The sequence below is a fragment of the Sus scrofa genome, chromosome 1 (genome assembly GCF_054392235.1).
Source record: "Sus scrofa isolate SSC_HxYL_T2T_F1_AM1 chromosome 1, Sscrofa_HxYL_maternal_Yorkshire_Landrace_v2.0, whole genome shotgun sequence".
In the NCBI taxonomy this organism is placed as follows: Eukaryota; Metazoa; Chordata; class Mammalia; order Artiodactyla; family Suidae; genus Sus; species Sus scrofa.
Window position 1 is genome coordinate 55,137,525 of NC_139383.1, and position 14,843 is coordinate 55,152,367.

The 14,843-nt window shown below is 40.7% G+C and overlaps 1 protein-coding gene across 8 annotated transcripts in view; it reads right to left on the reverse strand.

Moving 5' to 3' along the window:
* Positions 1 to 14,843, reverse strand: part of LOC102160378 (uncharacterized) — a 418,107-nt gene that overhangs the window by 132,598 nt on the left and 270,666 nt on the right. For 2 of the 8 annotated variants that reach the window (XR_014805427.1, XR_014805430.1), the window contains one exon: positions 9,777 to 9,854. The exons of 4 other annotated variants lie outside the window; for them this stretch is intronic. The gene's annotated coding sequence lies outside the window, so the exon portion shown is untranslated. Of the gene's footprint in view, positions 1 to 2,114; positions 4,873 to 9,776; positions 9,855 to 14,843 lie in introns of those variants that run through there. 2 more of the 8 variants (XR_300753.4, XM_084959584.1) reach the window with 2 other exon arrangements.

Below are 14,843 nucleotides of genomic sequence, written 5' to 3' on the forward strand. Positions count from 1 at the left end.
AACTAAACAGAAAAGCCAGATAATGAGTAATTAGAATATGGGATTTTGTTTACTTCTGAGCAAGCAAGGATTGGTTGAGGAAGGGGGTATCAGAAGGAAGCACACACACAGGGCTTCAAAGATACTGGTTATGTTCTTTTTTTTTTAGGTTGCTGGTGGTACATGCAACATATATATATATATATCAGTCTGCTTGGGCTGCTATAAGTGGCTTAAACAATAGAAATTTATTTCTTATACTGCAGAAGCTGGAGGCTGAAAGGAGGATGCTGGCCAATTTGGTTCCTGGTGAGAGCATTCTTCCTGGCTTGAATATAGTTGTCTCTTGCTATATCCTCACGTGGCAGAGAGAAAGGTCTTTTCTTTTATGTTTGTTCTTATAAGAGCACTAATCCCATTCATGAGGGCTCTACCTTCATGATCTAATTACATCCTAGACCCCCCATCTCTAAATCAGCTATATATATATCTTATATGGATGATATTTCAGAATTAAAGGAGTGGTTTGGTTTTTTTTTTTTGCTTTTTAGGGCCACACCCATGGCATATGGAGACTCCAAGGCTAGTAGTCCAATCGGAACTACAGCTGCTGGCCACAGCCACAGCCACAGCAACGCCAGATCTGAGCTGTATCTGCGGCCTAGACCACAGCTCACGGCAAAGCCGGATTCTTAACCCACTGAGCGAGGCCAGGGAGTGAACCCGCAACCTAATGGTTCCTAGTTGGATTCGTTTCCACTGCGCCACAATGAGAACTCCAAGAGAAGTCTCTTAAAGTGACCTTTCCTGAACAAGTGACTTCATTGTCTGCCTTTAATGGAAGCTTTGTGGATTCTCACTCAGTTAAGCACATATATCCAAAGCCAATGCCAAGGGACGGACCTCCCTAAATGGTCACATTGAAGGAAGAGGGATTGGGTACGACCGTGAAGACAGTTGACTTTTACTGGATGGTCCGTGTCAACAGAGAAGAATATTTCAAGACCCTGAAAAGACTTTTCTCTAACCTTTTCTATGGTTCACTGTGGCTTAATGAATATCCCATGTTATAAGGTATCTGAGAAAATATGGTGGAGGATATTTGACATCTGCCCTCAGATGTAGGTGATGTGAAAGAGAGGGGTTCCCACATGGCACACGGCATGCTCCCCCTCCTTCCAGCTGTTTGTGAAGCATGCCATATAATTAGAAGAGAGGAAAAAGAGAGCAGAGCAGAGCACAAGCTGTGCAGAGAGCAGAACTCGACAGTCTCAGCAGGTCTTTGAAGAGCTGGGATCTGAAAGGTCTTGCCAAAAACACGCCCTCAAAAAACAACAGTGCTCTTTGGCTGAAGTCACCCAACACATCCAATACACATGTTGACCTGGGCAGGTTTTCGTTAAGATGAAAAATCGGTGCAGTCCAATTGCAATGGAGTTTGTTAAAAGACAAACAAGGGCAAATGGGAATAATGTAAAATCATAAACACTTGTCATTTCAGACACACAGAGCTGAAGGCAAACCTTCACTGATTGGGCTGTCTGCAGAGGCAAATGGAGTTGAGGATTATGATAATTATCCCAGCAATCTAGGTAAAACCACCATCTGAGTAAGAAAACATCTTTAAAAAGTCAATACCCTCTAGAAATATAGTCTATTCATATTTCATCCGTGATAATCGCATAAATTGTAAGACAGTCTAGCCTACTGAAAAAGACTTTAAAGTTCCAATCTTGGCACTTGGTAGCTGGTAGGACTTTGTCCCAGGATGCTTTCAATTGCAAATGAATATAAAAAAACAATAATAGTGACTTGAACCATTGCCTCTCAAACATTATTGTGCACATGTATCACCTGGGAACGCATTAAATGCAGAGTCTGACTCAGCAGGTCTGGTAAGGGGTGGCCAAGATTCTGTACTTCCAACAAGATCCCAAGTGATGCTCATGCTGCTGGTACACAGACCATACTTCAAACAGCCAAGGGCTGAAATATTTATGTTTATCAAGTCAATAGCATGAAGTGCAGAGGCAGGCAGTTCCAGGTTTGGATAGTTCGGCAGCTCCACGATGTCCCAAGGACTCAAGTTTTTCCTATATTTTTGCCTTACCATCCTTAACATGGCAGAGGCAACATTTTTTTTTTTATTAAAGTATAATTGATTTACACTGTTGCATCAATTTCTGCTGTGTAGCAGAGGCAACTTTTGATTGCAGACCTGCTTTAGTAGTTTCTGTACCTAATTCTCAGACTTCAGTTTCCAGAAGTAGTTTCTCCCTGGTCTTGAGCCAACTTTCCTTCCTATCCTAGAAGCCAGAACTATGGACTTTTCCTAATCCCAGAACTGGGAAGAGGAGTAACATTATTTCTTGCTAGATTTAGGCAGATCCACAGAGTCCCCACTTTCTGCTGCCAAACCTAGTCTGGGGAGGGAACTGACCTTCTCCAATATTTGAAAATGATAGCAATCAGGTCCTTGAACAAAATCTGTTACCAAATAAGAAAGGATGGGATGGCTCTTGGGTAGATAACCTCCCATGTCTGCTGTGGGCCTTTACCAAGTTATATTAGGTGAAAATGCATAGGAAGTGACATGGCTGACTGAGGTAAGAGCCATACTGCTGGGGTAGAAACACCTCACAGGTTGTATCTATTCCTGTATCCAAGAACTTTCATTTATTTTTAACTGGGAGAGGAGTTTTGGTTTGGCCTAGGCAGCTGAGAGAAGGAAGCAGAACAATACAGGAGATAAAATAATATCTGATCAGAGTTGCCATTGTGGCTAAGCATGTTACTAACCTGTCTAGCATCCATGAGGATGCAGGTTCCCCTGGCCTCACTCATTGAGTTAAGTATCTGGTGTTACTGTGGCTGTGGTATAGGCTGGCAGGTGCAGCTCCAATTTGACCTCTAGCCCGGGAACTTCAATACGCCATTAAAAAAAAATTGATGTCTGACCCATTTGGTCATTGCACTGACTTGGGTCCTTGTAGAGTATGGAGCTAAGTAGACATTGAGGTGACTGACCAACAGGTGCATGTGACTCTAGGGCCCAGGTAACCAAATGTTGCCCAGAATTGCAGAAGTGGCCACTTCTCTCACCTCTGCACCATGTCTGACATTCTGGACTCAATAGCTTGGAAGCTTTTGACAGCAATGGATTTGGCATGTCCACTGGCATTCCTGTGATGGGCAAGGCAGCAGTGTTACCACTATGGGCAGAAGCAGCTTCCAAATGCTGGGAGGAAATGGATAAGAAGTGTCTATCAGAGTCCAAGGAAAAGGACCTTGTGGATACTGCACAAAAACTCAGCTGGCTACAGGCACATGTCAGATCTTGCTAGATATCCTTGGGCAGACACTGCAAATAACTGAGCAACATTTTGGGAGTTAATTTTAAATAGACAAGATGGTGGAGGTTTCTGCTATAGTAATCCAAATATAGAAAAGAAACGGGACCTATTTTTTGGTCACAGGCTGTGATAGGCACCCAAAGTAATGCTTCTCATAAAACACATACCCAGTGAAATGTAGTAATAATAATAATAGCTAATATTTGTCAAGCCTGTACTATGGGTCAGATGTTTCCCAAGTATTTCACATATATTAATTCATTTAATTCTCCCCCAAATCTGTTGAGGTAGGCATTATTACTAGCCCAAGTTTCAATGAGAAGAATGGAAAGGTTTATTAATTTGTTTAAGATCACACCATGATGAAAGGCTTAGTTAGGATTTCAACTCATGCTGTCTCAGACCATAGGCTCTGAAACAAGCTAATATTTATCTCCATCCTACTGTGACATATTTTAACTCATTTAACTAATGACCTAAATATTATCCCTTTTTTGCAGGTGAAAAAATTAAAGCATAGAAATTTCTAAGTAGTTAAGCCAGTATTCAAATCCAGGCTGTCTAACTCTCAACCACTAGGTTTTATCCCTTCCCTACTATAGTAGCTGCTGTTATTTGAATTATTCCCAGCATTATTATTGTTTTATTTTATTTTATTTTTTTACCTAGGCAGCTTTTCCCTCAACCCATGAGCCAAGGAATAATGCCTCTCTAAAGCTGATGTAAAAAGAAGTGCTTTGAATTATTTTCTATTCACCAATTTCCTCTGGTTTAACTCAGATAAAAGCTTCCAATGTGCCTGGGGCAACATCATTTCAACACCTGGGTGGTAGAGAATTAAGTCTGTGCAAAGAAAGCCTATGCCAGGCACTGCAAAACCTGAGATGGACTCTGAGATCTGGGCCTTGAGCCTTTCCTTCACACCTCCCCAGTCTAATCTCTTGAGCCCTTATCCCTCCAGGGCAGGTTGACGGAAGTACTCTTTCTATTCTATTAAGAGCTTCATTCCCAGTCTTTCCTCTTTTTTCTAACACTAGCATTCCTACACCTTTTGTTTGATGTCTTAAACCCATTTTTTGCTTTCCCACCCATCAAAGATCATTCATTCATTCACTCATAATTCATTCAATAGAAACTGAGTGCCTGCCATGCACCAGATATTCTTCTAGGCAATGGACACACAGGTGAAAATGAGAAAGGCTTCTTTCCTCATCAAACTTACATTCTGGTTAATATTTGGCAAATTAACAACTCGTATAAATTGGAATAGTGATAAACAAATGCTATGAATAAAACCAAACAGAATGAGAGAATAAAGAGTAACTGGCTATGTTAAATAAGGAAGCCACTGATGAGGAGGGTCATGTTTGAGCAAAGAATTGAATGAATTGATTTGTGTAGAAACTCACTCAGTTATCCTGTGCCCTTCATCCCACCAGGCCGCTCAGTTTATGGGGTGATACCCAAATAGACAAGAGGGTCAGCATTAGATGAATATCATCTCAAAAGTAAGTGGATTGTACATCTGTTCTTCTTGATCCTTAGGGACAAGAAGTTGAAATTGTCAAGCATGTTCGTATTTTACAAATGAACAAATGAATAGTATTTTCATTTTCCCCAGCAGCTTCTGGCAGATCTGATTGTCCGGACTCAGAACTGACTTACCTGAAGAAGGAACACTTCCACAGCACATAGCATCACAAGCCAAATCACTATATACCAGGCATGAGATATTAACAAGATACATCAAAGGGAAAATATTGGCTTTGGGGTTGAAACTGTGTACAAGCGCCTAAATCTTTGTGTTTTGAAGTAAAAGGCCTTTCCTTTAGTCTCCCAGGCCTCCCCTCAGTCTCAAAAGGTCAACTCAAAAGTTAATGATGAGGAAATATTGTTACAGCTAAAAACTAGTTAAAATAGTCTCTGTTACTTTATGCCCTTCCTTGGCCCACTAACTTATTACTGATATATATTGTCTAGTTAGAGTTACATTGCACCTGGTGTCTGGCTTTTCACAAATGATCTCTTCCTTGCTTAACTGCTTACTTTTTAATAATGGTTACTTTCTAGTTAGAGTTACACTGTACCTAATGTTTTCTTTCGTAATTGAAATACTCCCTAACACCCCTTCTTCCCTGTGAGCAATCTTTCCAGAGAAAAGGTGGAGGAATGATAACCCAGAAGACAGCCAGAAACCAGACTGACTGAAGTTGGGTTTGACGACTCCAAAATGATCTATGGAGGGAAAATAATGTAGACACCTTAATCAATAAGCCTGGCTTTCAAGCTTAACCTATAAAATGCCTTATAATCCCCTCTCAAGGCAGGACACAGTTTTGAGGCGTTAGCTTGCCGTGGCCTCCTCTGCCTGGAAAAGCAATAAAGCTATTCTTTTTGCTTTACCCAAAACTCTGTCTCCGAGACTTAATTAGTGCTAGTGTACAGAGGCCGCATTTCAGCTACAGGGTTTTTGTCAAAATCTTGCCTTTGGTGGGGCCTAATAGATATCGCAAAATTCCACTCTCTATCTGAGCTCCCTCTGCTGTCTCATTTCATGCTGTCATTCCCAGAATATTACTGCCCATTTTAAATCTTTTTTTCTCCTTCCCCCGCCCGGCCCACAGGCAGAACTATTGCTGATTTCTTTTCTCTTTTTGCATTTCCTCAAAGCAGACTAAGAACATCCTTCAGCTCTTCTAAGAACTGTGTGTCAGACAATCTGACAGCCCGTGACCTGCCAGATACCACTCAGCACACATGTTCTAGAATTAAGGGTGGCTCCCCACAAGGATTCTTTCTGGTGACTCAGGTTTAAAGAGGCAAAATAAAGTTTGAGGGGTGCCCTTAAGGTTTTTCCACCTCAGGTGTCCTTGGATGCAAAAGGCCAAGAGAGTCTAGAATCCTTGGGGATCCTATATTATCCTAAACTATCTAGGCCTATTCTAATCATGGAGACCTTGCAGGGGAGCAGAATATGCCAGAAATGAAGTAGGCCACTTTGGCTGAGAATTAATTTGAGCTAAAGGCCAATTAATACCCAGCAACTATTTGCCCTTCTTGAAAAACAACAGTTCAAGAAGGGTGCTCTGTCCCTCCCTTTTCTACCTGAAAGGAGGAAATAAAACTCCCCTGTGAGGAGTACCAGGAGGAAAGAAACATTCTTATCACCAAAGACAGGGAGGCCAGGCCAAGAGAATTCTGTACAAATAGACCTGGTTAAAAGAATTCTTATCTCCCTTTAGCCTCTCCATATATTTTAGTTACATTTCTGCAGTTGCTCTTCAGTGTTCATCCTCCTTTAAAGCATTTATGATTTGCCATTTCTTTTCCTCAGTTCCTTATGAGGGCTTTCATGTCATGTAAAACTTATATTAAAGAAATAGATATACCTTTCTCCCATTACTCTATGTCAATTTAATTTGCAGGGCCAATTGGAGATCCTAAGAAGGTAAAGTTTTTATCTCCCTTACCATCTACATAGGTAGGTACTACAGAAACCAACAATGTATACTTCTCTTTACTGGGATCAAATGCCAGTTAGAAATTAAATATTTGACATAGCACAATCCAAATGTCAATGCTGTACTTCTCTCCACGCTGTCCATACCATATGTCAGCTGCAAAGCTCCATGCACGCAATAGAGATGGATATTTTTCTAATACTATTATGTGCAAATCCCTGATACCCTTGAGAAAATTTCACAGCAATTTTCAAGTAAAATGAAAGCCAAACAATCAGCAAATTAAGGAGTACAATCATTTAGCATCGTAAGTGAAGTCCACTTTAGTCTAGGTCTGAGATACCCAGACTAGTTTGTGTTACAATGGCTAGCTGTCATTTTTGACACCCAGCATCTATTTGCCATTCTTCTATAAGTACAGTGCAATTTCCTGAGGGGGATCACTTCTCCATGTCTCTCAACTCCTGGTCAAGAATGTAACCTCTGTCTTAGCTCATTAGGTTTTTTCATCCCCTTGGCCATGGTGATTGGTTTAGGAATTGCCACGTGACCTATCTTAGATGAAACAGGTTCAAAAAGATTCATTTGGGGGATTTTTGGTTTGTAATCTATGGGAGGTAGTTCTTCCTTATGTCATTTTAGGTAAAAAGGCCAAAAGAATTAAGGACCTTTTGAAACTCAAAGACAATCTAAGGTAATTTTCATAATCAAAGTCTGTATAAGCCCATAATACATACTTTAAAATACTGGTTGAATAACCATCTTATGACCCAATATGCTGTATTCAGTGACATTTAGTATGTGGGTAGTTCACAGCCTATTACTTCCAGGGATGTACCCTTGAGAAATTCTCACACAAGGAGATAAGCACCAAGATAGTCATTCCATCGCTATGGTAGCAAGGATTGAAGGCAATCTAGGTATCAATCAGTAGGGAAATGGATTTAGAAAGTCAAGTGAATATATAATACAATGTTCTCTCTGAATAAGCCATGAATGTGATGTTAAATGAAAAAGGGGTCAGAATGTGTATATAGTACAACACAGCTTATGTAAAAAATTTAAAGCATTTCTGTGGCAGTCATGGAGGTGTGTCATTTGAATCTCCATTCAAGAAAGACATATGCTGAGAACTATAAAACATTAATCAAGGAAATTAAAGAGGATACAAAGAAATGGAAAGATATTCCATGCTCCTGGGTTGGAAGAATATCATAAAAATGGCTATACTACCCAAAGCAATCTACAGATTCAATGCAATCCCTATCAAATTATCCATGACATTTTTCACAGTACTAGAACAAACAATCCAAAAATTTATATGGGACCACCAAAGACCCAGAATTGCCAAAGCAATCCTAAGGAACAAAAACCAAGCAAGAAGCATAACTATCCCAGATTTCACGCAATATTACAAAGCTACGGTAATCAAGACACTGTGATACTGATACCAAAACAGACATACAGACCAATGGAACAGAATAGAAAACCCAGACACCTACGGTCAATTAATCTTTGATAAAGGAGGCAAGAATATAAAATGGGAAAAGACAGTCTTTTCAGCAAGTGGTGTTGAGAAAATTGGACAGCTGCATGTAAATAAATGAACATACTCTCACACCATGCACAAAAATAAACTCAAAATGGCTTAAACTATTGATCAAGCTGAGCCTTTTACTTGACCACACAAAATCTGGCTATTTAAATTTTTCTCCTCATTGTATTAATCATGCTTTTGTACTGAAATTTGCATTGAAATTTTGCCTAAAGTCCATTGGCATCATGATGCTATAATCTACAAACACGGTAATCTAACAATTAGTAGAAATTATATACTTCAAGAAAATGAATGGTACTAAGTTTTCCTGCAGCTGCTTCAATTATATCCTAGGAGAAGTAAACAACAGTGGGCTTAACCCTTTCCATGAAGCTTTTGAAAACACATTACTGTTGATTATGAATATTATTGTTACAAACTGGGTCCAGGGGTTATGAAAACAACCCACAATTGTTTGTTGATAATAATTTCTTCAAGATCTTATTCCTACTGGGGAATCCTTCATGATGTTTTGCAATGTGCTAATATATATAACTATGCTCTGAAAGGAGGACTTTCCATTGGGACGCTCTCTGCATCTTTTACCATGACTGACCCATAGTTGGCTACATAGTCCAGGATAGAATGGATAATGTCACCAATAGATTTATTTTGTTAACAGAAAAAAAAGTCACAACTTTTCATTTAGTTATGTGTGACTTTTTATTCAGATAACAGATAATTTTGTTTCTTTTCTACATGAGGTGGGGGGATTTTTATAAACATGTTAATTTACTCTATCCAAAGACACAGTGAACTCTTCTGTGAAGGCCATATCAGAGAGCTATTTATTGTCCTCTGGAGACATAAATTAAATTCTGAGTTAATATGTGGAAATCACTTAAAACAGTTTCTGTCACACAGAATGTGTTCAAAATCAAGAATATGTTCATTTCTTTTATAGAAGATACTGGGCAAGGAAGAGATGATTTGGGGGGAGATTCACAGACCTTTTTTTATCTGAGTCACAGTCACAAATATAAGTTTCTAAATGTTGGAAATACAGATACAACCTACATTCTTTTTAATGTAAGTGCCTCCTGTTCATCTCTTTGAATTTCTTTCCTTACTTTGAAACAGGTGTTTGGCAGCCTCTGTCTATGGATATGGCAGAAGGTGAACAATTTAGAAAGCACAGTTTTGGTCCTAGTGTGTATCTGAGACACACATTCACCAATGTTTTATACTTTGAGGGCTGGATCAGATGCCACCAACTCTAATAATTCTTCCCAGGTCTTCTTTTTCCTGATTAGAAACCTTTTATCACACATAGAGTAGTGGGAATCTATGCCTCCTGATCAGTATTGGGAGTTGGAAGAACAGTGGTTCCTAAAAACAAACAAACAAAAAAACCCCTAAAAATCCTTGAGGCTTTCAGATACCTACCTCTCAGAGTGTAGGAACCCTCAGGTGCCTCTGGAGGTACAGCCACATGAAGCTTGAGGGACTTTATCACAGCTTCTTCTAGAAAACATTAGAATGGGGGAGTTAAGGACATTTTCTAAAGCAAATGCCTCCATCTTCCAGATGGAGAAGGAAAGATCTCAGACGGACACAAGATGCCTCCTCTCCAATCAGCCCAAACCAGGGAGGACCAGGTCCAGGCTCCATCTTTGGGGGTTCATGCCACCCACAGATCAGTAGGAGCTGAGAATTACTGTGGGAGAAAGCTAAGTGGTTCCAGTAGTCCTGCCTGCTTCCCACTAGGGCATGTTGGAAACTTCATAGGGGCTGTATCTCCAATCTGAGCCCCAGCCTGATCCCTTCACCCGGATGTGAAGGGTCACTGAGATTGTCGCTGGAGAGTCTGTCCTCAAGGGGTGGAGCTACTCTGCATCTTGACCCAGCATCACAGACCCAGAGGTCTTCAGATGTGTTGCTTCCTTCTGGCTGCAAGTGCTGCTTCCTTTTCTCTCTAGCTTTGATGAAGTGATCAACAAAGAATATTTAGGTGAATCCTTAGAGAGGCAATAGCATCTGTTTGTGCTTATTACTTCCTAATTTTTTTTATCCCCCCTGCCAAACGTGGCTTGGTTCTGCTTCTAAGCTTACAAGTTTCACTCTAGAGCCCCTGGTAGATGCCATAGAATGAGTTTTTCCAATTACGTCATGAAGTTGAAGCAGGAGATAGGTTGGTCCCAGGCTGAGCAACAGTAACCTGTTCTCTGTGGACAAAGATTACAGCAGGAGCAAGGAAGAGCTGCATCCTGCTTGGATAAAAGATAGAGACCATCTATTTCTCATTCTTGAGGTCAAGGAGACCTCTAGAACAGAGCTAAATATTATTTACAGAAACGTTCCTCAGGGGTCAGAGAAGGGAGGGGCACCAGACCATAGTACATCCTGCCAACTTCCCAGAAACCCTGGTGGTAGAATCCATCCTGGGTAAGAGATGACTCAGGGGCTGAAATCCATCCTGGCGCCTGAGTCAGGCCAAATGTGAGCTCAAGGCCAGATGAAGCAAGATGATTGGCCAGAGGAAGCCCAGAAGGATTGCCCCCAAACAAGTGATTTAAACCACCTCTAAGGCATGCCTCACTCTCTTCCTCTCTTGCTCTTTCTCTCTGTCTGTCTCTGTCTCTCTTTCTCTCCCTGACACCTCTTACCAGAGCCTGCCTGTGCTTTCCCCACACTTATCTTCTCTCTTCTCTCTCTTAATACACACTTATTTGCCTCACTACCCTCAGTCTCTTTGCAGAATTCTTTCTCTAAAGGGGCAAGTTCTAGGGACCTACATCAAGTGGTTATGGGTTATGGTTCATGTTTTTCACCCCCACAGCCACCAAGAGAACAAAGTCAGAGGCTCACTCCTCCCTGGTGCACAGCTGTGAATTGGCGGGTGCCTCTGGTTCCTGCTTCCTAACTCAGATGACTTTGGTCACTGAACAACTGCATGGCTGCTCTCTCCACCTTTGGACCTGGCCATTCCTGCAGTGCCTCTCAGGCATGTTTTAACCCTTACTCAGTTCCTTTGGTCCCATTCTCAGCAGAATATACCTAAGCATGTTTTGGGGAGAAAGTTGTCAGATATTTGATTGCCATGCCTGACCATGGCCAGTTCCAGAGCATCAGTAGCTGCCAGAATTAAGTACTCTCGTAAAGATACACAGTTGTACTGGTCCCCACATGCATCACTAACTCTCTGGCCTCATGTAGAAAGGACTCCAAATTCATAAGCAATTCAGAGTCTATTACAAGTTGTGTTAAAATGGAAATTCCCAGGTAGTAATTTGGCAAGGACTTTTTTGGGTAGACTTTCTCAATTTAATGTCATAAAACTTCCTTGAAAGCTTGCATTTGTCTCAAATCATAACTGCAAATTTGGTGTGGAATTATATTTCCAGTTTGGGTTTTGGTGGGCATGGAACACTCAAAAATCATTGCTGCTTCCACTGGGTCCCCTTGATCCCTTTTATAGAAAGCTTAGCATTTGACATGGTGAGAAACCATACGGACATATTTAGAGCAATGATTTTATGTCAATTATAGGTAGAGTCCCACCTCAGTTTCAAAGTGGAGAATGACAGCCACCTTGACAATCATTGCCCATTCCCTGCACAGTCTTGAATTTAAAGAGATACAGTCCAAAGGAGATGCCTCATTTTCATACCTCTCTCAAGCATTTGAAGGGTACACAGAAATTCTTGTTAAAAATCTCCTTAATTAAAATCCTTGTTTTAGGTTTCCTTTGCTGTGCAAAAGCTTGTCAGTTTGATTAGGTCCCATGGGTTTATTTTTGCTCTTATTTCTATTGCTTTGGGAGACTGACCTGAGAAAATATTCATGATGTTGATGTCAGAGAGTGTTTTGCCTATGTTTTCTTCTAGGAGTTTGATGGTGTCCTGTCTTATATTTAAGTCTTTCAGCCATTTTGAGTTTATTTTCATGCATGGTGTGAGGGTGTGTTCTAATTTCATTGCTTTGCATGCAGCTGTCCAGGTTTCCCAGCAATGCTTGCTGAATAGACTTTCTTTTTCCCATTTTATGTTCTTGCCACAGCAAAGGAAACCAAAAAGAAAACAAAAAGACAACTTTAAGAACAGGAGAAAATAGTTTCAAATGATGCAACTGACAAGGGCTTAATCTCTAGAATATATAAGCAACTTATATAACCCAACAGCAAAAAAGCCAACCACCCAATGGAAAAATGGGCAAAAGACCTGAATAGACTGTTCTCCAAGGAAGATATACAGATAGCCAGCAAACACATGAGAAAATGCTCAACATCGCTGATCATAAGAGAAATGCAAATCAAAACTCCCATGAGATACCACCTCACACCAGTCAGAATGGTCAGCATTATTAAGTCCACAAATAACAAATATTGGAGGGGTTGTGGAGAAAAGGGAACCCTCCTGCACTGTTGGTGGGAATATAAACTGGTACAGCCACTATGGAGAACAGTTTGGAGATACCTTAGAAATCTATACATAGAACTTCCATATGACCCCATAATCCCACTCTTGGGCATATATCCGGACAAAACTCTACTTAAAAGAGACACATGCACCCGCATGTTCATTGCAGCACTATTCACAATAGCCAGGACATGGAAACAACCCAAATGTCCATCAACAGATGATTGGATTCAGAAGATGTGGTATACACACACACACACACACACACACACACACAATGGAATACTACTCAGCCATAAAAAAGAATGACATAATGCCATTTGCAGCAACATGGATGGAACTAGAGAATCTCATCCTGAGTGAAATGAGCCAGAAAGACAAAGACAAATACCATATGATATCACTTATAACTGGAATCTAATATCCAGCACAAATGAACCTTTCCACAGAAAAGAAAATCATGGACTTGGAAAACAGACTTGTGGCTGCCTGATGGGAGAGGGAGGGAGTGGGAGGGATCGGGAGCTTGGGGTTATCAGACACAACTTAGAATAGATTTACAAGGAGATCCTGCTGAGTAGCATTAAGAACTATGTCTAGATACTCATGCTGCAACAGAACAAAGGGTGGGGGAAAAATGTAATGTATACATGTAAGGATAACTTGATCCCCTTGCTGTACAGTGGGAAAATAAAATAAAGTCCTTGTTTTAAAAAAAACCTGCAGAAATCTTTGTTAAAGTATTCTGCTATCCTCTGGTACCCTCAAACTCCCCCCAAATTCTCAATTTCTTACCCCAGAGAATCCTCTCTCTCAGCCACATGAATATTTCCAGTATCCTGTTAATTTACTCATCACTGCTCATTGTACCATCCCCTCAGTGCCCCACTCCCACCCGTTATATTTCCTCCCCATATGCAGCATCCTAGGACGTTTTTCCCCATTGGGTCTGTTGTTTTCCTTCCATGACTCTGCATCCTCTAGTTTTATCTTTTTATCCTCAGGGTTCAGGGAAGATGGGCAGATTTCAAATCCTGAATATTAGTCATTTATATTCCGTCATGCACATATTATCTCTAACTTCACAACACCTTCATTATTACTACTGTCCTCTTTTTTCAGGTGACAAGATGGTGCAGAGAAACAAAGCCATGTGGCGCATGAGTACCGGAGATTGCATTCAAGTCCCTATCTGTCTGGCTCCCATTGTCTCCCAAACAGCAGGTGCTGCCAAGGGGGGTGGGCGGATGGGACCATATTGTGATTTCCATTGCTATTTTGTCAAAGATCTAACCTCTTCCACAAAATAAATTAAAAAATCCCAAATCATAATCACAGTTTTGTCCATAAAGAACAAATGTTTGAACCTGGTAATTATTCAACTGTTTGATTAATTGAAAAGAGGAACAGATTTTCTTCAAAAAAATTTGTTGGTGGTGAATAGCAAGAGAAACAGAGTAAGAAAGACTCGGGTTTATGGCCCACCTCAGGTTCAAACTCTAGGGGATTTTCACTCTGAAAAATGTACACACCACCTTTGAAAAACACTGCATCACTCCATCTTCTATCCCTAGCATACCTAGTGCCTGGCGTACAGCAGATAGCCAATAAAGCTTTCTGAATGGAAAAAAAAAGTGTGCTAGCTTTCTCTCCCATACCATAATTTCAATGCCACAATGGCTGATCTATGACTGTTTTAATTTTTTAAAGATTAGCCTGAATTCCTTATCGAGTCTAATTTCACTTCAAAACCCATGAATTTGTCTTGTTTTGGTATTCCACCCATACTACACCCATCTGTCACGACTCAAGTTTTTGGTTCGGTCACAGAAAACATGATGAGAGGGAGAGAGATTCTCCTCAAGAATAAGTGGGAGAGAAGGGAAAAGATATGAAAGTTCGTAGGTCTTGAGAAAATGGAATAGCTGAAGAACCGAAGAAATTGGGAAGATTTGGCAGAAACAGAATCAGTGTGGGCAGAAAGAAAAGGGCTGTTGGAGTGGAGTCCGGTGGACCAGCCCCCCTCTCCCCTGGCCCCAAGTGTCACTGACAGAAAAACTTGGTTACTTCAGTGAGGGGTTAGTAATAGGTGAAT